Here is a 22,442-nt window from a genome sequence, read left to right on the forward strand (position 1 = left end):
GATTTAGTCTACTCTGGAACCCCTCTACCCCTCTACTCTATCTTTCAGTTCAGTTATTGTATTCTTCAGCTTCATGGTTTCTGTTTGGTACATTTAGAGTATATATTTGCTATCTCTTTATTGAAATTCTCATGTTGTTCATGCATTGTTTTCCTGACAACACTGAACATCTTTATGGAAATTACTTTGCTTTCTCTGTCATGTAAATCATACATGTTTGTTTCATTAGAATTGGTTCCTGGAGATTTATCTTATTCCTTTGTTTAGAACATGTTTTCTTGCCTCTTCATTTTCCTTAACTCAGTGTGTCCTGCAATGTGTGTCCTCAGTGTGTCCTTAATTCAGTGCGTCCTTAACTCAGGATATGTGCATTAGACAAAACAGCCGCCTCTCCCAGTCTTCACAAAATGCCCTCATACAGGAGAAGTCCCTCAACAATCATCCTTACCAGAGATTTTGGAAAACTCTCATCCTTCCTAGTCCAAACCACTGTCTTTTTTCTTAGCAGTCCCCAGCCATCTATACGCTGAGTTCCATCAGCACTCTGAGATACGTAAAAGAGAATCCAGTTCCTTGGGCAGCCATGGGAAATTTTGGAAAATTTTACAAGTAGTCCCACTCTTTCCCTCCCAGGGAGAATTTGGGAACGGAGAGTTTTCTCAGGGTCAAGTGGTGCTGCACCAGAACATCTTAGACCGTTCAGGCTGCTGTGACAAAATACCATGGACTAGGTGGCTTATAAGCAACAGAAATTTAGTTCTCACAGTTCTAAAGGTTGAAAAGTACAAGATAAAGGCATCAGGCGACTTGGTGTCTGATGAGCACTCACTTCTTGGTTCATGGATGGCTGTCTTTTTGCAGTGTCTCCATATGGTAGAAGGGGTAAAGGGTTTCTCTGGGGCCTCTTTTATCCTATTCATGAGGGCTCTATCCTTATGATCTAATTACCGCCCAAACCCACCATGTCAAATACCAACATATTGGGAATTAGGCTTCAACGTATGTATTTGTGGGAGAGACACATTCAGTCTATAGTATGGGGGTAGAGCATGTCAGGAGAGGGCATTTCCTTTTTCCTTACTAGCATTGATGTGACTGGTTTCACACTCACCCAAGATGCAAAAGCCTCTTAACTACTTTCTGCATTTTTCATAAAGTAAATTGATTTGGGTATTGTTGACTTGGTGTGCCTGCGGGGAAAAAGATTTTCTAGTGATTCATATTCTGGTTTCTTGCTCATGTCACTAGACTACAAAATTTCTTAAATTCTTTATTTAAAGTTATCATGGAAAATTTGAAATCTTAACAATGATAAGGATAATTACATAATTAACCCTGTCAAAAGTACCCATTACAAGGCTTCAGTGATTCTCATTATTCTGCTTTTCATTTTCAACTATCAACTCTGATTATCCTGGTGGCATATTAAATATAAGATATAAAATGTTTTTGTTTGTAAGAAATTTAGTACTTTAGTACCTTTAGTATCTTGTGGATGAAGAGAAGAATTAATGAAAATATCATTATCACACGTAATAAAATACTGTACAAATATTTTAAAACAGCATATAAAACCCAGTTAGATAGTGTTTTATGCTTGAAACTCTTGAGTTCTACAATCAACAGATATTTCACATGATATAACATTTTAGGTCTAATATTTACCTGGAGAATCAAAAGTGACAATGAATGAATATATTTAATGTTGTATAAATGGCCATAGACTAGGTTTGGTACGGAAAATGTGAAATAAACTAGATATTCCCAAGCCATTTATTGTGAAAACAAACACAAGGGAGGAAGAAAAGACATTCAATTTTAAGGGTAACTGATAAAAAGTCCAGATGAAAATAATATTCAGGCTTCACAGAAGAACAGAGCTTTCAGCATCTAATTAAAGTTTTCTGCCCATTGGACACGGCATAGCAAAGCTATAATGAGGGAGAGAGAAAGCCATATATGTAATGAGAGTCCTTTAGGCAATGAAAACCTCAGATTTGAAAATTGTACTCTAGGACTTGATGATTTATGTACACTTTTCATGTAACAAAGAATCCCCAGATTAATGAGAAGAAGAAGACACAACCTATTGGAGAATGGAGGGAAATAGTAATTTATAGAAACAAGATGACTCTTCATTCGACTGAGCAGAAATTGGAACAAAACGTACATGGAATATTTAACTCCCACGAGAAGGTCCTCAAGATGCTTACCAAAACCCCACACTTTCGGTTTGAAATTGACCACTCTTAGCCCTGGATCAAAGCATTCCACCCATGGACCCTAATAAAGGCATGGGCCCCCGGTGCTGCCCTGCTCTCCCTGCCTGCACCCTGCCTTAACCTCCCTGCATGTATCCTCAAGGTGAGCCACGTATTTCCACCAGGACCTGTGAGTAATAAACTTCACTATTTCAGTTCCCTAGTGGTGTTTTCTTGAACCCTCGATGGCCAGCTGACATCTTGGGGGCTCTAATTAACGAATGTTAATTTAACAAAGTCACAACACTTTGCTTCCAAATCTTCTGTATAAAAAACCCTTCTCCCCTAGTTTTTGTTGGTAGAGTGCTCCAACCACTTCCAGTTTAGCACAGCCCAATTGGGATGGATGTATTCTCAAAAAAACGCTTGAAAAACTTAACATGCCTCAGTTTGTCTTTTTTTGTTTTGTTTTTGTTTTTTTGTGCGGTACGCGGGCCTCTCATTGTTGCGGCCTCTCCCGTTGCGGAGCACAGGCTGCGGACGCGCAGGCTCAGCGGCCATGGCTCACGGGCCGAGCCGCTCCGCGGCATGTGGGATCTTCCTGGACCGGGGCACAAACCCGTGTCCCCTGCATCGGCAGGTGGACTCTCAACCACTGTACCACCAGGGAAGCCCTCTCAGTTTGTCTTTTAACACACTATATACTGCAATTTATTTAATTAGTTCCTTTTCATTGTGTCTTCAAATTTCGTCCATTTTTTTCTCACATAAAGAATCCTCCCGTGAAGACACAGACTCCCTATAATTGGGGACCTGGCACCTGTGGTCTGCCTTCCTGAGATCAACCACTTGTCTAGCCGTCTTCCTGGTGCCCGATTCAGACTTGCTGATTTAGCACACGGAAAAGGAAACAGAGCTGCTGAATGGAAGGCACCTGAGAGCTTAAACCCGGGATCCACATGCCTTCTTCAGTTTCTCTTTCTCCTGAACCCCCGGTTTACAGTATGGCAAATTTTCTTGTTTCTATTCACCCCCATTATTTTTTTAATTTGCTTTGAGAGACAGGGATCGCGTTCACTGGTAGCTCTAGATACACATTCTTAACTCTTCATAAACCACCCAAGCAATCCACAATCACTTTTCTTCTCAATCTACAGTTCTGAAGCAGTGAAAGTCCTCTTTGTTCAGTTTGGAATCGCACATGTTCTTTGGACCAATTGCAGTGTCCAGGGGAAAGGGGGAACGCTTGTTAGCTGAGCCTTTGGACATCTTCGGGCGGATTGCTCTGATTGGTTCCTCCAGGCATCCCTGTGATTTGTCTAAACTTCAGGTCAGGAAGAACCTGAGGCTAGATACAGTGTATTAATGAAAGAAAGAGGGCAAGGGGGCAGGGAAGGTAGGGGAAGGAAGGGAGGGAGAGAAAGAGAGAAAGGAAATTAATGAAATACAAGAAAAAAGACACAAAATGCATCTCATAAGGTTAAAACTTTCAATATTTTGCTATTTTTCCTGCATGTTTGTATTTTTATGAATTGGCTTTGGTCATAATTTTTAAAAAAGAACAGAAAAACCCATAAAAATGAACTCTATAAAGATGCACCTGCTGTAGGGAACGTCTTTTTAAAGCACTCTTTGTAGAGCCACCTCAACCTTTTGGTTTATGATTGGTTGATGCCCTGTAGGAGGACTATCCAATCAGAGTGGATATTTCCTTCTTGTCCAATCAGAACAAGGCTTTCAGGAGTCCTCATCTGAATATAGCAACTATAAATAGGCCACTCCTGCCCCAACCTGACACTTTCCCTTCTGCAGGGCTGGGCTTGTTTGTGCTTTAGTTTTGGGGTTCTGCTAGTTCCCAAAGATAGAGTGCCACTCCAGCTCTGAGGAGAGGAACAGGAGAAGCACAGTGGCGGCAGCAGGAAGGGCTGCCCCACAGGTGCATGAGGTGCTGGAGCAGGTTCCATGTTGAGAACTTTCCTAGGTCCAAGTGTTTCCCAGTCTCCCGAGGTCTGGTGCCTTGGAAGTCCCCTTGTTAATGTCTGTGAACGTGTCGCATGGGGGCCACAGGCAACCACAAGCCCTGGACAGTGTCCTCTGGAAGGCAGGAAGAATACCTTGTGACGTGTGTGTATTTTCCTTGAACCACTGCTGGTTGTAAGGGTCCTTCTTGCAGGTACTGCCTAGTGTCTCAGCTAGTTCTGCTGGGGACAGAGGTCTCAGTCCTGGTTGAGAGGAAGGAGGTTTCACTGGCTCCTCGTTGTTCTAGGAGCACTAGATACATCCCCCTCTGATCCTGCTGGGCCTGGGAGCCACCTTGTCCTGTCATAGGGCCTCTGGTCAATCTGGGGAGGAATGAGCCTATTTGGCTGCCTTGTGTTCGTAGATTGTGGGAAACACCTGATGGGTCTCGTTCTTCAGTTAAGTGGGAGAGCTAAGGCACCCTGCTACTTTTCCTTTTCACTGCCTTTCAGAGTTCTGCTTTGAGTAATTCTTATGTTATTTCCAGGGTTTGTAGTTGTGCTTGGTAGAGAGGAGCAAGGAAGAAGGAAGACGTGTCTACTCTGACTTGTCCAGACTGGAAGTTCCTACTCCCCCGTCTTTTTTGTCGATTCAGGATTCTTCTCACATCCTAAACTAAGTTATCTAAGTTGGATTTGAAGTTTCCTCCAACAAGGCAGTCATAAAATTTACTTCCTATAATTTTTGGTTGCATGATCCAACCAAACTCACCACCCTTGATCATTTACTGCTACATGACCCCCATGCAGCAAAACCACACAAGTTACAGGATGCTAGAAAAAAGAGGCAAGCTGCTGCCTTCCATCCAAATAGAGTAACATTAGCATGTCACTCACAAGCCCTCATCACTTTTTATCTGACATAAAAATTAGGGCTCCTCTGGTGGCGCAGTGGTTGAGAGTCTGCCTGCCGATGCAGGGGACGCGGGTTCGTGCCCCGGTCCGGGAAGATCCCACATGCCGCGGAGCGGCTAGGCCCGTGAGCCATGGCCGCTGAGCCTGTGCGTCCGGAGCCTGTGCGTCCGGAGCCTGTGCTCCGCAACGGGAGAGGCCACAACAGTAATAGGCCCGCGTACTGTAAAAAAAAAAAAAAATTAGGGCTCCTCAAATAGATCTCCATTCTCTTTGCTGCTACTTATGTACTGTATAAAAAGTTGTATTCTCAATTCCCATCTGATTCTCCTTCAGCCATTCAGATTTCGCCTGCCTTCTTGGTTGGAGTCTGGCTTCCTTCATCAGCAACTGTGTTCTCTCCACCTATTGCTAAACCTGATGGGTTTTTTTCCCACAACCTCTAGCACTGTGATATATATTATTTTCACAACTTTCAACAAATGTTAGGAAATTTTAAAATATCACAACACTTAGTTTAACTTCCTAAATTTTTAGGAAGGACTGAAATTTAGGCCTGCATTATTTTTTTTACGGAAACCAATCTTAGAGAGATTTTAGATTATTAGAAAGGTATGAACAGTGTAGAGAAACAGTAGGAGAAATAGAAAAAAAATAAAAATTAAAAGCAAAAATTAAAAGTTGTTGCTATCAGTTTCTCTACACTGCTGGTCAGTCTGTGTGTGGATCTTGATTTCCATATCAGTCAGTAGGTAACCACTATCTGCTTCCTGTTGTTACATAGAGATTGTATTTTCTAATCTATAGTGGCAGAAAGCAGGTCAGTGTTTTCCTGAAGACCAGCAGAAGGCACAGGAGAGAAATGACAAAGGGAGGCAAGGAAAATTGGGGGATGATAGATATATTCATTATGTTGACACTTTCACTGGTTATATGTATGTATAAAACCATTTTAAAGCCCCCCAAGAAAACATATCAAGTAGTTTATTTAAAAAATGAAAACTACATAGGGACCTCAAATCTTCATATTATAGTGGAGTAGAAGACCTCAATCACATCTTGATAAAATGTTTCCCAGGTATAGCTTCATATACAGCATGGAGTGAACAAGAAGAGACAAAAACCTAAAACCAGCATTCTAAGGGCAATCAGTGAAAGCCCGATCAGGAAAGACCACCAGGGCCAAAGTCAGATTTAGTGATTCCATGCAGTGAGGGAAGGCATCCAGACAAGAGGGGGAAGGGAATCATCATTTGTAAGTTGTACGTTCCCATTGACGGATTCTGAGGATGGTCCAGGGAAGCAAAGGACAGTTCTGGATTAATGGTGTGTCTGGGGTAAGATTAAGAGAAGCAAGAGTTAACCAAAAATTGGATGTGGTCATGAGGCAAGGGTGGTTTAGCAATTGTATATTCCAGGCATTGCATGGTATAGTAAAGGAGATCTGAAACATCACTGATATAAAACAGGAGTCATTAAAACATGGGGTGGGGGACTTCCCTGGTGGCACAGTGGTTAAGAAACCACCTGCCAATGCAGGGGACATGGGTTCAATCTCTGGTCTGGGAAGATCTCACATGCCACGGAGCACCTAAGCCTGTGGGCCCAACTACTGAGCCCGCGCGCCACAACTACTGAATCCTGCGCACCCTAAAGCCCATGCTCTGCAACAAGAGAAGATGCTGCAATGAGAAGCCCGTGCACCACAACGAAGAGTAGCCCCCTCTCACCGCAACTAGAGAAAGCCCACGCGCAGCAATGAAGACCCAAGGCAGCCAAAAAAAAAAGGCAGGGTGGGGGATACTTGGGCATTTCACAGCTGCTGCATGGCCTTGGGCTAAACAGTGTTACTCATTAACTTTGCAGCTAGATGTATCTGTATCTGTCCTCCCCATATGTTATCAGCAGAGATGACTTGTGTCTGTTTTTATTTTACAGTCCTTGTTGATTTATACACTTTTATATCTGACACCAATTCAGCCTTAAGAGGAAGGCAAAGGGTCAGCTGATCGGGGAGGAAAGATGTGCTGTTTTACGGTTTCAGGGAAATTAGAGAAGGCATTGGGCTGGAGCAAGGCAGGATGTTGGAACTGAGATTCTTGGATACAGCCAGAAACTTCAAGGGGCCATACAATCATTAAAATTATAGACTGGAGGAAAAAAATGCCCATTCACTCAGGAGACAAAAAGATGGCTTACTTTGCCGTGGTTACTGCACTGTGTCTCCCCAAAGATAACATTACACTGCACATATTTTGTTTTGTGGCTAAAATTAGCCTCACTCAGTTCCTCTGAGAAGTCACAGGACAGGACTGCTATTCCCCTTGTGCTGATCCAGCCATAGAGGTTGCTTTGTCTCATAGAAGTCCCAGAAGGAGAGGAGATTGTGCTTTTGTTAAAAAAAAAAAAAAAAAAAAAAAAAATATATATATATATATATATATATAGTTCAACTAACAATGGCTGAAAACATCCCAAATGTGACACTGTTTCCTGCAGTTTTTTCTTTGCTTTGCATCTCCTTCTTAGAGAATTTTAGGCAAATTTTCTGGTCAACCTTCGGGAAATAGCATAAATTGAAAGGAAGAGAAAACAAGCCTGATTTAGGAAAAAAGGAAATTGCAAGTGTGACATGAGCAGCCTATTCATATAACCTGTATTCAAATTAGGACTCCTAGAACACTTAATTCTGATTAGATAAGAAGGGACTATATCTCCTGAATGCCAACCTTGATTGAAAAATCTTCCTACCTGGCATCAATCAATCAGAAAACAAAAGATTGTGCTGGCTCTACCTTGAGTACTTTGAAAAGACTGTCTCTTACAGCACATACATTTCTGTAGAGTTCAGTTTTAGCTATTCAAAGTTGGTGTTTTTTTTAATCATGACTTAGAACAAGGCATAGAAATAGACGCATGCAGAAAAACAGTTGAGCAAGGTATGAAAACAGTATAAATCTTTTGAGATGTTATGAACTCAATTACTATTGCAAGTCAGTCTACATATTTCAGTGGGTTCTTTTCTCTGAATATTCTCCTATTTATTTCTTTTTTCCTCTCTTCTGGCCTTTCTCTCTCCTTCTTTCCTATTTTTTTTAACATCTTTATTCAAGTATAATTGCTTTACAATATTGTGTTAGTTTCTGCTGTATAAGAAAGTGAATCAGCTATATGTATACATATATCCCTATATTCCCTCCCTCTTGCATCTCCCTCCCACCCTCCCTATCCCACCACTTTAGGTGGTCACAAAGAGGTTTTATCATGGATGATGTTGGATTATGAGAAATATTTTTCTTGGTATCTTGATGCATTTATTTTCTTTTTTCTTTTATTCTACTTATATTGTGTGTTATATCAATTGGTTTGGGGATGTTAAAACAATCTTGTATTCCTGGGATAAACCCCACTTACATGTATACACACATACACCCATTACCCCACTCAAAATAAAGAACATTTCCATCACCCCAAATTTTCCCTCATGCCCCTTGAATCCTTACACCCCATGGACAAACACTGTTTTGATTTCTGCCACCAAGTTTAGTTTTGCCATTTCTTGAAATTCATATAAATGAAACCATACATTATGTTTTCCTTTGTATCTGACTTCTTTCAGTCAACAGTGTTTTTCAGATCAATCTATGTTATTATTATGTGTATAAGTATTTTGTTTTTGTTGTTGCTGACAAATATTCTGTGGTAAAAACAAGTGACAAGACACTCATTTATTCTCCTGATTATAGACACCTGGTCTGTGTGCCATTTTAGCCTTCTAAAAACATTGTTTCATAAGTGTTTTTCTCGACATATGCTGTAATTTCCTTTTTTAAAAAATTTTATTGGAGTATAAATTGTTTACAATGTTAGGTTAGTTTCAGGTGTACAGCAAAGTGGTTCAGTTATACAAGTACATATATTCATTCTTTTTCAGGTTCTTTTCTCATACAGGTTATCACAGAATATTGAGTAGATTTCCCTGTGCTATAGAGTTGGTCCCTGTTGGTTATCTATCTTATTCAATATATATAGTAGAGTGTGTGTATTCAAACAAGCTTCTGATTTATCCCTCCCCCACATCATGTTTCCCCTTTGGTAACCATATGTTTGTTTTTAATATCTGTAAGTCTGTTTCTATTTTGTAAATCAATTCATTTGTTTCCTTTCTTTTTTAAATTAGATTCCACATATGAGTGATATCATATGATGTTTGTCTTTCTCTGACTTACTTCACTTACTATGATAATCTATAGGTTGGTCCATGTTACTGTGAATGGCATTATTTCATTCTTTTTATGGCTAAGTAATATTCCATTGTATTTATATATGTACCACATCTTCTTTAACCATTTTTCTGTTGATGGACATTTAGGTTGCTTCCATGTCTTGGCTATTTTAAATAGTGCTGCAGTGAACATTGGGGTGCATGTATCCTTTCAAATTATGGTTTTCCCCAGGTATATGCCCAGGAGTGGGACTGCTGGATCATATGGTAGTTCTATTTTTAGTTTTTTAAGGAACCTCCATACTATTCTCTATAGTGGTTGTACTAATTTACATTCCCACCAACAGTGTGGAAGACTTCCCTTTCCTCAACACCCGCTCCAGAATTTACTGTTTGTAGACTTTTTGCTGATGTCCATTCTGACCAGTGTGAGATGGTACCTCATTGTAGTTTTGATTTGCATTTCTTTAATAATTAGTGATGCTGAGCCTTTTTTCATCTGCTTTTTGGCCATCTGTATATCTTCTTTGGAGAAATGTCTAGTTAGATCTGCCTATGTTTTGATTGGGTGGTTTTCTTGACATAGAGCTGCATGAGCTGTTTGTAAATTTTCGAGATTAATCCTTTGTTGGTCATTTCGCTTGCAAATATTTTCTCCATTCTGTGGGTTTTCTTTTTGTTTTGTTTATGGTTTCCTTTGCTGTGCAAAAGTTTTTAAGTTTAATTAGGTCCCATTTGTTTATTTTTGTTTTTAATTTCATTACTCTAGGAGGTGAATCAAAAAAAGATATTACTATGATTTATGTCAAAGAGTGGTCTGCCTATGTTTTCCTCTAAGAGTTTTATAGGGCTTCCCTGGTGGCGCAGTGGTTGAGAGTCCACCTGCCGATGCAGGGGACACGGGATCGTGCCCTGGTCTGGGAAGATCCCACATGCCACGGAGTGGCTGGGCTCGTGAGCCATGGCCACTGAGCCTGCGCATCTGGAGCCTGTGCTCCACAACAGGAGAGGCCACAACAGTGAGAGGCCCGTGTAAAAAAAAAAATACATAGATTTGTTGAATGGGTAAAAAGACAAGATTCATCTGTAAGCTATCTGCAAGAGACTCTCTTTCGATCTAATGACATACATAGGCTGAAAGTAAAAGGGTAGAAAAAGGTATTCTACACAAAGGTTAACCAAAAGAGAGCAGGGGTAGCTACTTAAATCAGACAAAATGGCCTTTAAGTAAAAATTCATCATAAGAGACAAAGGAGGACATTATAGAAAGATAATGAAAGAAATCTTCCATTCATCAGGAAGACACAACAAATATATATATATGGTCAGAGGTCCCAAATATATGAAGCAAACATGAGGAAATTCAAGTGAGAAATAGACAGCTCCACAATAATAGTAGGAATATTCAATATCCCACTTTCAACCATGGATAGAACCAGACAATCAATAAGGAGACAGAAATCTTGAACAACATTACAGACTAACTGAACTTAACAGACGTACAGAACACTGATCTAACAACGGAAGAATACACATTTTTCTGAAGTGCACATGGAATAGTCTCAAGAATAGACCATATGTTAGGTCACAAAACAAGCCTTAGCAATTTTAAAAGACTGAAAATCATACAAACTATCATTTCTGATCACAGTGGAATGAAACTAAAACTCAACAGGCAAGAGAAAAACTGAAAAAAACCTCATATAGGTGGAAATTAAACAACACACTCTTAAACAGCCAATGGAGCAAAGAAGAAATGCCAAGGAAAATTAGTAAGTACCTGGATATAAATGAAAATGAAGACACAAATTACCAAAATTTATAAGATACAGCAAAAGCAGTGTTAAGAAAGAAATTTATATCTGTAAATTTTACATTAAAAAAAGAAAAGATATCTCATATCTACCACTTAACATTACACTTCAAGGAATGAGAAAAGTAAGACAAACTAAACCTGGATATAGCAGAAGGAAGGAAATAATGAAATTAGAACAGTGATAAATGAAATAAAAACAGAAAAGCAATACAGAAAAACAACAAAAGAGTTTGTTCTTTGCAAAGAACAATGAAATTGATTACTTAACTAACCATGATAAAAGGGAGAATACTCAGATAATTAAAATCAGAAATGAAAGAGGAGACATTACAACTGATTCTACAGAAATAAAAAGCATTATGAGAGAATACTATGAACAACTGTATGCAAAAAAAACTGGATAATGTAGAATAAATGAATAAATTCCTAGAAACACAGAATCTATGTAGACTAAATCATGAAGAAATAAAAATATCTAAACAGACCTATAATTAGTAAGGAGATTTAATCATTAATCAAAAACTTCTGAACAAAGAAAATCCCAGGACAGATAGCTTCATTGGTAAGTTCTATCAACATTTAAAGAAGCATTAGGTCGTGGGACTTCCCTGGTGGCGCAGTGGTTAAGAATCCACCTGCCAATGCAGGGAACACAAGTTCAATCCCTGGTCCAGGAAGATTTTACATGCCGTGGAGCAACTAAGCCAGTGCACCACAACTACTGAGCCTGCACTCTAGAGCCTGTGAGCCATAACAACTGAACCCACATGCCACAATTACTGAAGCCTTCATGCCATAGAGCCCTCGTGCTGCAACTACTGAAGCCTGCACACCTGTGCTTTGCAACAAGAAAAGTCACCACAATGAGAAGCCCATGCACTACAATGAACAGTAGCCCCACTTGCTACTAGAGAAAGCCCGCATGCAACATTGAAGACCCAATGCAGCCAAAAATAATTTTTTTTAAAAAAAGAGGAATTAACACCAATCCTCCTCAAACTTCAAGAAATTGAAGAGGAGAGAACACTCCCAGACTGATTTTATGAGCCAGCATTACCCTGATACCAAAGGAAACAAAGACTACAAGAAAAAAAAAACACAGACTAAAATTCCTAGTGAATATCCATGTAAAAGTTTGCAACAAAATACTAACAAAGAGAGTTTAACAGCACATTAAAAGGATTATACATCATGACCAAATTGGATTTATTCCTGGGATGCAAGGATAGCTCAACATACAAAAATCAACTAATGTAATACACAACATAACAGAATGAGGAAAAAACCCATAGGATCATCTCAAGGAAGGCAGAAAAGTCCTTTGACAAAATTCAAACTCTTAAGAAAAAAACCTCTCAATAAACTAGGAGGAGAAAGAAAGTACTTCAACATAATAAAGGCCATATAGGAAGCCCATAGCTACAAATCAACAAGGACTGAAAGGTTTCCTCCTAATATCGGAAACAAGGCAAAGGTGCTAAATTTCACCACCTGTGTTCAGTATAGTACTGTAAGTCCTAGTCAGAGCAATTCAGCAAAAAAATAAATAAAAGATATCCAAACTGGAAACAAAAAAGGACAATTATCTCATTCCACAGACAATATAATCTTATATGAAGAAATCCCTGAGGTTGCACACACACACACACACACACACACTTAAAACTAATAAATGAATTCAGCAAAATTGCAGAATACAAAATCAACACATGAAAACCAGTTGCATTTCTATACACTAACAATGAAGAATTTGTAAAGAAAATTAAGAAAACAATCCCATTAAAAGAGCATTAAAAAGAACAAAATACTTAGGAATAAACTTATCCAAAGAGGTGAAAGTCTTGTAAACTAAAACTACAAGTCTTGTACTACAAAACTCACTAATAACAAATTATCTGAGAAAGACATAAAGAAAATGATCCTATTTACAATAGCATCAAAAACAATAAAGTACTTAGGAAAAATTTAACTGAGAAGATGAAAGATTTCTACACTGAAAGACATGGAGTAGTATCCTGTGTTCATGGACTGAAAAAATTAATATTGTTAAAATGTCCATACTACCCAAAGCCATCTCTATCAATATTTCAATGGCATTTGTTTTTACAGAAAAGGAAAAAAAAAATCCTAAAATTTATATAGAACCACAAAAGACTCCAAAGAGCCGAAGAAATTCTGAGAAAGAAAAAACAAAGCCGGACACATCACATGTCCTGGTTTCTAACTATATTACAAAGTTATAGTAATAAAACAGTATAGTACTGAATTAAAAACAGCAATGGAACATAATCAAGACTTCAGAAATAAATCCATGCAAATATGGTTAACTAATATTTGACAAGGGAGTCAAGAAAACTCAGTGGAGAAAAGACAGTCTCTTCAATAAATGGTGCTGGGAAAAGTGGATATGTACATATAAAAGAATGAAACTAGACCCCTATGTTATACCACTCACAAAAATTAACTCAAAATTGATTAAAGAGTTAAATGTAAGACCTGAAATCATAAAAGTTCTAAAAGAAAAAATAAGACAAAACCTTCTTGGCAGAGGTCTTGGTAATGATTTTTTAATGAGCATGACACCTAAAGCACAAGAAACAAATAAAAAACAAGTGATACTACATCAAGCTAAAAAACTTCTGCACAGCAAAAGAAACAATCAATGATGTGAAAACACAACTTATGGAATGAGAAAACATATTTACAAAACCATATATCTGATAAAGGATTAATATCCAAAACATATAAAGAACTCTTACAAAACTCAATAGCAAATAAATAATCCAATTTAGAAATGGGCAACGACCTGAATTGATATTTTTCCAAACAAGATATTCAAATGGTGAACAGGTACTTGAAAAGGTGCTCAACATCACTAATCATTAGTAAAATGCAAATCAAAGTTACAATGAGATATAACTTCATATTTGTTAAAATGCCTATTATCAAAAAGATGAGATAACAAATGCTGATGAGGATGTGTAGAAAAAGGAATCCTTATGCACTGTTGGGGGGAATGTAAATTGATATAGCCACTATGGAAACAGCATGAAGTTTCCTCAAAGAATTAAAAATAGAACTACCATATGATCTGGTAGTTCAACTTTGGTATGTATCCAAAGAAAACAATATCTGCACCCCCATGTTCATTGCATTATTTACAACAGCCAAGACATGGAAACAACTTAAGTTTTTTTGACAGATGAATGGACAAAAAAAAAAGTGGTAATATGTACACACACACACACACACACACACACACACGGGAGGGGAGACTAAATGAGTAAATGGAGCTATAATAAATAAATGTTTCCATTTTTTACTGGAATTAAGTAAGTATGATCTGAAGTAAATTGTGATAAATTAAGATGCATATTGCAATCCCAAAAGTAACCACTAAGAACTCCCTAATTAAAAAAAAAAGGATTAGGGGATTCCCTGGTGGCACAGTGGTTAAGAATCCGCCTGCCAATGCCGGGGACACAGGTTTGATCCGTGGTCCGGGAAGATCCCACATGCCACGGAGCAACTAAGCCCATGCACCACAACTACTGAGCCTATGCTCTAGAGCCTGTGAGCCACAGCTACTGAAGCCAGCGTTCCACAACTACTGAAGTCCACATGACACAACTACTGAAGCCCATGCACCTAGAGCCTGAGCTCCACAAGAGAAACCACTATAATGAGAAGCCTGCACACCACAATGAAGAGTAGCCCCCGCTCTCTGCAACTAGAGAAAGCCCAGGTGCAGCAACAAAGACACAACACAGCCAAAAATAAATTAATTAATAAAAGGATTAAAGTGGACCACTGGAAAATATTTATTTAATATAAAAAAAAGTGGTAAAGAGCTACACAATAACACAAAAGACATGTGATAGAAAATAAATAGCAAAGTGATAGACCTACAGCAAACCATATAAAATAATACTAGAGTACATCAAATACTCCAATCAAAAGGCAGAGATCATCACTGGGGGAAAAAAGCAAAAATAAATAAATAAATAAGTGGTGTTTACAAGAGACACACTTTAGATTAAAAGACACACATAGGTTGAAGTTAAAAGGACAAGAAATGATATATCTTTTAAAGTCACTGTACTAATATAATAGAAAATAAACAATAAAATAAAAAATATTACAAAGAGGGACATTTTATGATTAAAGGGCAATTAATTCATCAGAAAGATATAACAATTATAAACATATATGCACCTGAAATCAGAGCCTCAAAACCCATGAAGTAAAAATTGTCAAAATTAAAGGAAGAAATAGACACTTCAACAAAAATAGCTCCCTCTCAATGATAGAATAATTAGAAAAAATCAGCAAGAATATAAAAGACTTATAAGACACCATCAACCAACTTTAGAAAGCTGACATCCATAGTTTTTATTAGTGTCCTTAAGTTCCGGATTTGTCTATTTGGCCTCTGAGTGGGAAAAAACTCACTCTCCCTCCTTTAACTTAAAGTGCTTCTCCTTTAACACTACTACCACACTCACAGCACTCTTCACACTGCAACTAGAGAAAGTCCTACAACTTAACTCAGTTCTGCTACTATCTACCTGGAGATAGTATCGGATTCCACAGGAGCTCAGTCCCACCTCAAATGCCAATCAAAAGTGGTGGGTGCCCAGGCTTCTCTCCAATTTGACTATGTTGATTTAAAAGAATATATGCACAACGTGAGAGTGGCAAGTTAAGTTTTATTTGGGGCAAAATGAGGACTGCAGCCCGGGAGACAGCGTTTCAGATAACTCTGAGAAACTGCTCCAAGGAGGCGAGGGGAGGAGCTAGGATATAGAGGAGTTTTGAAACAAAGAGCAGACAGTTGGGAACCTCAAAGTTGTTAAATAAAGAGAACCAGACATCTCAAGGTAAGGAATTTAGCGCTTTTCTATGTATGGGAAGATGCAAGAGTCTGGGCTCACTGAAGTCATTCCTTTGATATGCACCTCAGCTATCTGGGGCCAGTATTTTCAGGTCCTGAGTTTCCACAGCGCTCACAGCAGGGAGTGGCTGCAGTCTGATGGCTGCTAGATGGCAGGTATTCTTTTCAGCCCTGAGTTTCCTCAGGCCTCACCAGCTCACGTTGGAGGGCTGCAATTATTGGTGACTGTGACATCCTTTGTTTATCGATATGGCAGGAAATATTCCATTTATAAATATTCCATTTATCAACTACAAATTGGAGGTTCCCATGACTTCCTCCCCCATGGATTCCATTATTTGCTAGAATAGCTCACAGAACTCAGGGAAACTATTTACTTACTGTTTACCAGTTTATTATAAAAGGATATAATAGGATATAATAAAGGATATAGATGAACATCCAGATGGAAGAAATGTGTAGGGCAAGGTATGTGGGAAGAGGCACAGAGGTACCATGCCCTCTCTTGGTCCAACACTCTCCCATCACCTCCATGTGTTTACTAACCCAGAAGCTCCCCAAACTCCATTCTATGGGGATTTTTATGGAGACTTCATCACGTAGGCATGATCAATTATTAAATCCATTTCCAGCCCCTCTCTCCTCTCTGAAATTGGGAGTGGAGCTGAAAATTCTCTGCTTCTAATCATGGTTTGGCGTTTCTGGTGACCAGCCCCCATCCAGGAGCCATCATGGAGCCCACCAAGAGTCACTTCACTAGAAAAAAAAAATGCTGCTATCACTCAGGACATTCCAAGGAATTTAGGAATGTGGTGTCAGGAGACAGGGTCAAAGACCAAACATTAGAACAAAAGATGCTCATAGTGCTCTTATCACTTAGGAACTTACAAGGGTTTTTAGGAGCTCTGTGTAGGAACTGGGGGTGGAGACCAACATATATATTTTCCATTAGCTCACGGCATCCATTCATCACAGTGCCAATTGTACAGACTATGTTTCTTATTTTCTGTATTTTTAATGCTCTGGCATTAGTATCCTGACTGACTGGGGTAAAGCTGCCCCTTCAAGGGCTAGTCAAGTTTTAGAGATAGCTAGGGCTCAATTGGGAGCACACCCTTCATATGCAAACTAACCAATCCAGAGCCCACATCACCAAACACCTCCTATATCTAATGCTCACATACTAAGCCAATATTTCCTTGCCCAAATCAACCCAGGGCCAGGTACCAGACAATGAGGGACAGCTTCTATGCCCCAAAGCCCACCAGAATTATTCAAACTAGTCAATCCTAAACTGTTTATTCTGTTCTGCTTCATCATTCCCATAGAAACCCAAATAAAAGCTCTGGCTCTCTCCTCTCACTCCTTTCTGCCTCCTGACTAAAACTGGTCCTTCCCCATGTGGCCGTGTGTGGCATGGCGTGGCCCTGTGTGGCATGTCATGCCCCATTCTCTTGAGAAATATAAATGTAGTAAATTCTTCTTTCAAGGGTGTTGTTACTCAGTCACCTCCATAAATTAAAATCCCATGGGGGGACTTCCCTGGTGGTGCAGTGGTTAAGAATCTGCCTGCCAATGCAGGGGACATGTGTTCGAGCCCTGGTCCGGGAAGATTCCACATGCCACGGAGCAACTAAGCCCGTGCGCCGCAACTACTGAGCCTGCGTGCTGCAACTACTGAAGCCCACGCACCTAGAGCCCATGCTCCGCAACAAGAGAAGCCACCGAAATGAGAAGCCCACGCACTGCAACAAAGAGTAGCCCCCACTCACTGCAACTAGAGAAAGCCCATGCACAGCAACAAAGACACAACACAGCCAAAAAAAAAAAAAAAAAAAAATCCCACGGGTACAATTATTGATACAATAGAACACTCCACTGAACAGATGCAGAAAGCACATTCTTCTCAAGTGGACCTGGAACATTCTCCAGGACAGGGCTATAAAACAACTAACATCATACTAAGTATGTGTTCTGACCACAACAGAGTTTAATCAGAAGTCAACAATAGAAGGAAATTTGAGAAACTCACAAATATTTGGAAATTAAACAACACAATTACAAATAATCCATGTGTCAAAGGAGAAATCACAAATATAATTGGAAAGAGTTTTGAGCTGGATGAAAATGAAAACAGAATAACAAAAGTAATGGAACGCAACTACAGCAGTGTGTAAAGGGAAATTTATAGCTGCAAATGCCTATGTTAGAACAGAATGATCTGAAATCAATAATTTAAGCTTCAACTTTAGAAAAAGAAGAGCAACCTGAGCCCAAAGAAGTGAAAAGAAGGAAATAATAAAGATGATGGTGGAAATCACTGAAATTTAAAAAAAATAGAAAAAATAGAGAATATCGAATGAAATCAAGTTGTTCTTTGAAAAGATAAAAATAATTTTGACAAAATGTTAGTTTTACTGACCATGGGAAAAAAAAGCACAAACTGCCAAAATGAAAGAGGAAACATTATGACCAATTTTTAAATAATTAAAAGGATAATAAGGAAATACCTTGAACAACTTTATGTCAGAAAATTAGACAACTTAGATGAAATGGGCAAATTCCTAGAAAGACAAACATCGCTCAAGGTATGAAAAATCTGAACAGGCCCTAACAAATAAAGAAATCAAAATAGTAATTAAAAATGTTCCCAGAAAGAGAAGCCTAGAATCAGATGGCTTCCCTGGAGAATTCCACAAAACATTGAACAAGGAAACAACAGCAATCCTTCACAAACTCTTTCAGAAAACAATCGAGGAAACAAAGACACCACAAGAAAACTACAGACCAATATCCCTCCTAAGTATGGATGTAAAAATCCTGAACAAAACATTAGCAAATGGAATCCAGCAGCATATTAAAAAGAATCAGATGGGATTTATCCCAGGAATATAAGGTTGGTTTGACATCTGAAAATCAGTTATGTAGTACATAGAATAGAAATAGACAGGAGGGGTATTTCTGAGGTAATGGAAATGCTCTAATAATCGATTGTGGTGATGGATTTAGTAGAAATTGCACATTTGAAGCAGCTTAATTTTATGGTATGAAAATTACACCACAATAAGGTTGTTACAAAACATGAGTGATAGGAAGAGAAAGGTCTGGGCTGTGCAGGGTTCAGTGCAGGCGTCCTGGTCAGGGACGGGGCAGAGGGTCAGGCGCAGAGGGTCAGGCGGGCTCACAGGTGGCTCTGTGCCACCTCCGTCAGGAGGCGTGGGGTGCGAGACAGGGGAGGTGGGAGAATGCGGGGAACCGCGAGGGGAGCTTGGGGAGGAGCACACAGACCTCGGTACTCAGAGGGGTATGGAGGTGCGGCATGCGGGACGTGGGGGACAGGGCCGCAGCGGGGATGTGAGGACGAAGGAAGGTCCTGCAGGGCACGGAGAGGCAGAAGGCGCAGGGGACGTGAAGGATGTGTGGGGTGCAATGGGGGAGCGTGGAGGGACATGGGATGGACATGGAGGAGTGCTAGGCGCGAACAGTACCGGGGGTGGGGGTGGGGTTGCGGGCAGGAAGGGCACACTGAGGGGGCAGGGGTCGAGGAGGGCACGGCCTCCATGAGGGAGCGCAGGAGCTTGGGGACTCAAGGGGTTCCGGGGGTGTGCATGGGGTGCGGGGCGTCAGGAAGCAGCCAGCAGTCACACGCACCGCAGATAAGACTGGGTAGTCCTAGACCCTCGCAGCTCCAGGCGCCCGGGTGCAGGTGGTGCGGATACTACCTGAGGTGCCCTCAGAACCACCAGCTGGGATGTAGTTCTCAGGACTTTCGGATACTGGGGTCACTGCTGCGGTAGGGCAGGCGCGGCTGAAAACAGGGGTGCAGGGCGCGAAGTCTCGCCCTGCAGGCCGCCGGCCAGGCTCCACTCTGGGAATGATTCCAGCGTGTGCCAAGAGTGACAGGGCGCACAGCGCACATTGCTCGACCAGGAAGTTAATGAAAATCACTGAATTCTACATTTGCAAACCAGTGAGGTTGGGGGTATGAAAATTAGGCAGTAAAGTTTTTTAAAATCTCAGTTCTGTTCCAGAAGACTTAGCCCTCCTCTCCTGTTGTCTCAGGTGTGAAGTGGGATGTTACCACACAGACTTGCTATTAGATGTGATGAGTTAATGTGGAGGAAACAAGTGAAAAAGGACCCTTTGTCTTTTAACCCAATCTTGTGGATACATTACATGCCCAGGAGAGGTACAGATGGGGAAGCAAAAGAGACTGACAGAGACTGACCACAGACATAGACCCAGGACTGCTGTTTTTATTTTTCAAACATTCTATTGATCACAGTTACTAATGCCTTAAGTATTGTAGTAGCCACTCCCTCCTCCTTCTGAGGTCTCTGTTGTGCCATCCTGAGTAATTGCTTTTTAAGCACTGATCAACCCAGAATGATTTTTATCTTCACAGCTTCTTTCCTGTCTCCCCGTTGGTCTGCTGGCTGAGTCACCTAGGGGGAGAGGTTCTGGGCATTTAAAAACTTCATAGGCAATACTTATGGTTGTTTTGGAAGCCCCAGGAATGGCTGACCACATTCTGCACTGCCCTGGCTTAATCTACATCAATCCAGCTTTATTTTCCTCCGGAATGCTTATCAACTACCCAAGTAGGAGTTCACCAACGAATAATAGCGTATGAGCTCAGCTGCTGGTAGTGTAGGAGATCAACTGCTAGTGTAAGTCATCTGTTGCTAGCACAGGGGTCACCAACCGCCAGCACTGACTGCCAACGCAAGAGCTCCCCTAGTGGCCAGTGTAGGAGTTCACCTAATGCCAGTGTAGGAGATCATCTACTACCAGTGTAGGGGCTCACCCGCTGTAGGATAGATATGTCATAGATTGCTACCCGTCACTCACAAACATATCAGGGCACCTGCAGGAGCTTGCATGTTCATTGTGGTCTCTCTGGACCTAGAACACTGGGTGGTACCCTGGGGATGCAGAAGTCAGCAGGAGTAACCTTTGTAAAGTTGAAAATCAGTCTGTTTGCCAACAGGTATCACTGAAGCTCATTTTTTTTCTCTCTCGACTGGTGGACGGTAGCAGCATGTCACCCCAAAACACCTCATTTGGCATAAAGGTTATGTAACCAAGCAGGACCCTACGAGGCTTTCCTGGGACAGACCCTTCCCCCATATCCTCTGATATCTGATGCACATTTCCTGAGTTTTTACAAATGCTAAAACCACCACCAAATGGAAGAAATTAACTACTTGATGATCACGATCCCCCAGACCTACTGGAGCCTTAGGTTGATACTGTTAACCACCCTGTTACCTCACCATCAGCCAATCAGAGAATTGTGCAGGAGCTGATCCCATACCCTGAGATTCCCCCCCTCTCTCACCTGGCCTTTAAAAATGCCTTGCTGAAACCCTTCAGGGGGAGTTCGGGGTTTTAGAGCCACCCATCCTCCTTGTATTGGCGCCTTTACAATAAATGCTGCATTTACCTTCATCACAACCCGGTGTTAGTGGATTGGATTTACTGCACATGGTCGAGCAGACCCAAGTTTGGTTTGGTAACAATTATTTTGAGCTGGAGGTGTTGAGAAGCAAATACAAGCTCCCTGCCTTTCCCCATCTATCTAAAAGCAGGACACACATTTACAGAGGTATTCCTGTCCCCTCTCCACAAGAAAGATTTGGAGACAATTCTAATCTCATCAGTTTGGAGATGGTACGGGGCTGGGGGGGGCGGGGGGCAGGATCTACATATAACAAACCTTACTAACTAGCATTAGGTACCATTAGTTTACCTGCTCGTTTTAGGACCTTGGAAGCCTAAAACTGCTTTCCCTGTCATTTCTGCATAAACATTGTTCTTTGTTGAATATGCTGTCTAAGCCAGAGATCTAAGCTGCTGCTCTCAGTTACTCATTTTCCTGGGGTTTCTCCTATGCATGCCTGAGGTATACGTGTCAATAAACGTCTTTGTTTTTCTCTTGTTTAGCTCTATTACAGGGTCTCAGCCAAGAACTCAGAAGGGTTGAGGGCAAATGATTTTTCCTCCCTTACACTTGTGTCCAGCTTTGTTCTAAAGCCACAGCCAGAGGCGTCTTGGTGTCCTCGGGGCAGTTGTGTGCTCATTTATTAAACTCACGAGGCTGCCCCACAGGCTAGGTTTCCAGTGGCCATTGTGGAAGTCCCAAACCTTAAAGTCCAAATCTTGCTGCAGGCAGCAACCAAACACTATGCTCAGATTCTCAACAGGAAGTGAAGCAGCGGGCCCCGTGCCTTGGGAAATCATATGGGAATAATTCCCCAGCCAAAAACATGGCCAGACTCCTGACTCAACTGAGAAAATACTTCCCCCTGTGTACATAATTTGAAGGAATTGTTGTTCAAGATATTCAAAAGTGGTGTATACATAGTAACAATAACAAAAAAGCCCAAGAATGGGAGAATGAGTAAATAATCCAGTAAATGAAATAGTACTGGCT

Source organism: Orcinus orca, chromosome 3 (assembly GCF_937001465.1).
Source record: "Orcinus orca chromosome 3, mOrcOrc1.1, whole genome shotgun sequence".
Taxonomy (NCBI): Eukaryota; Metazoa; Chordata; class Mammalia; order Artiodactyla; family Delphinidae; genus Orcinus; species Orcinus orca.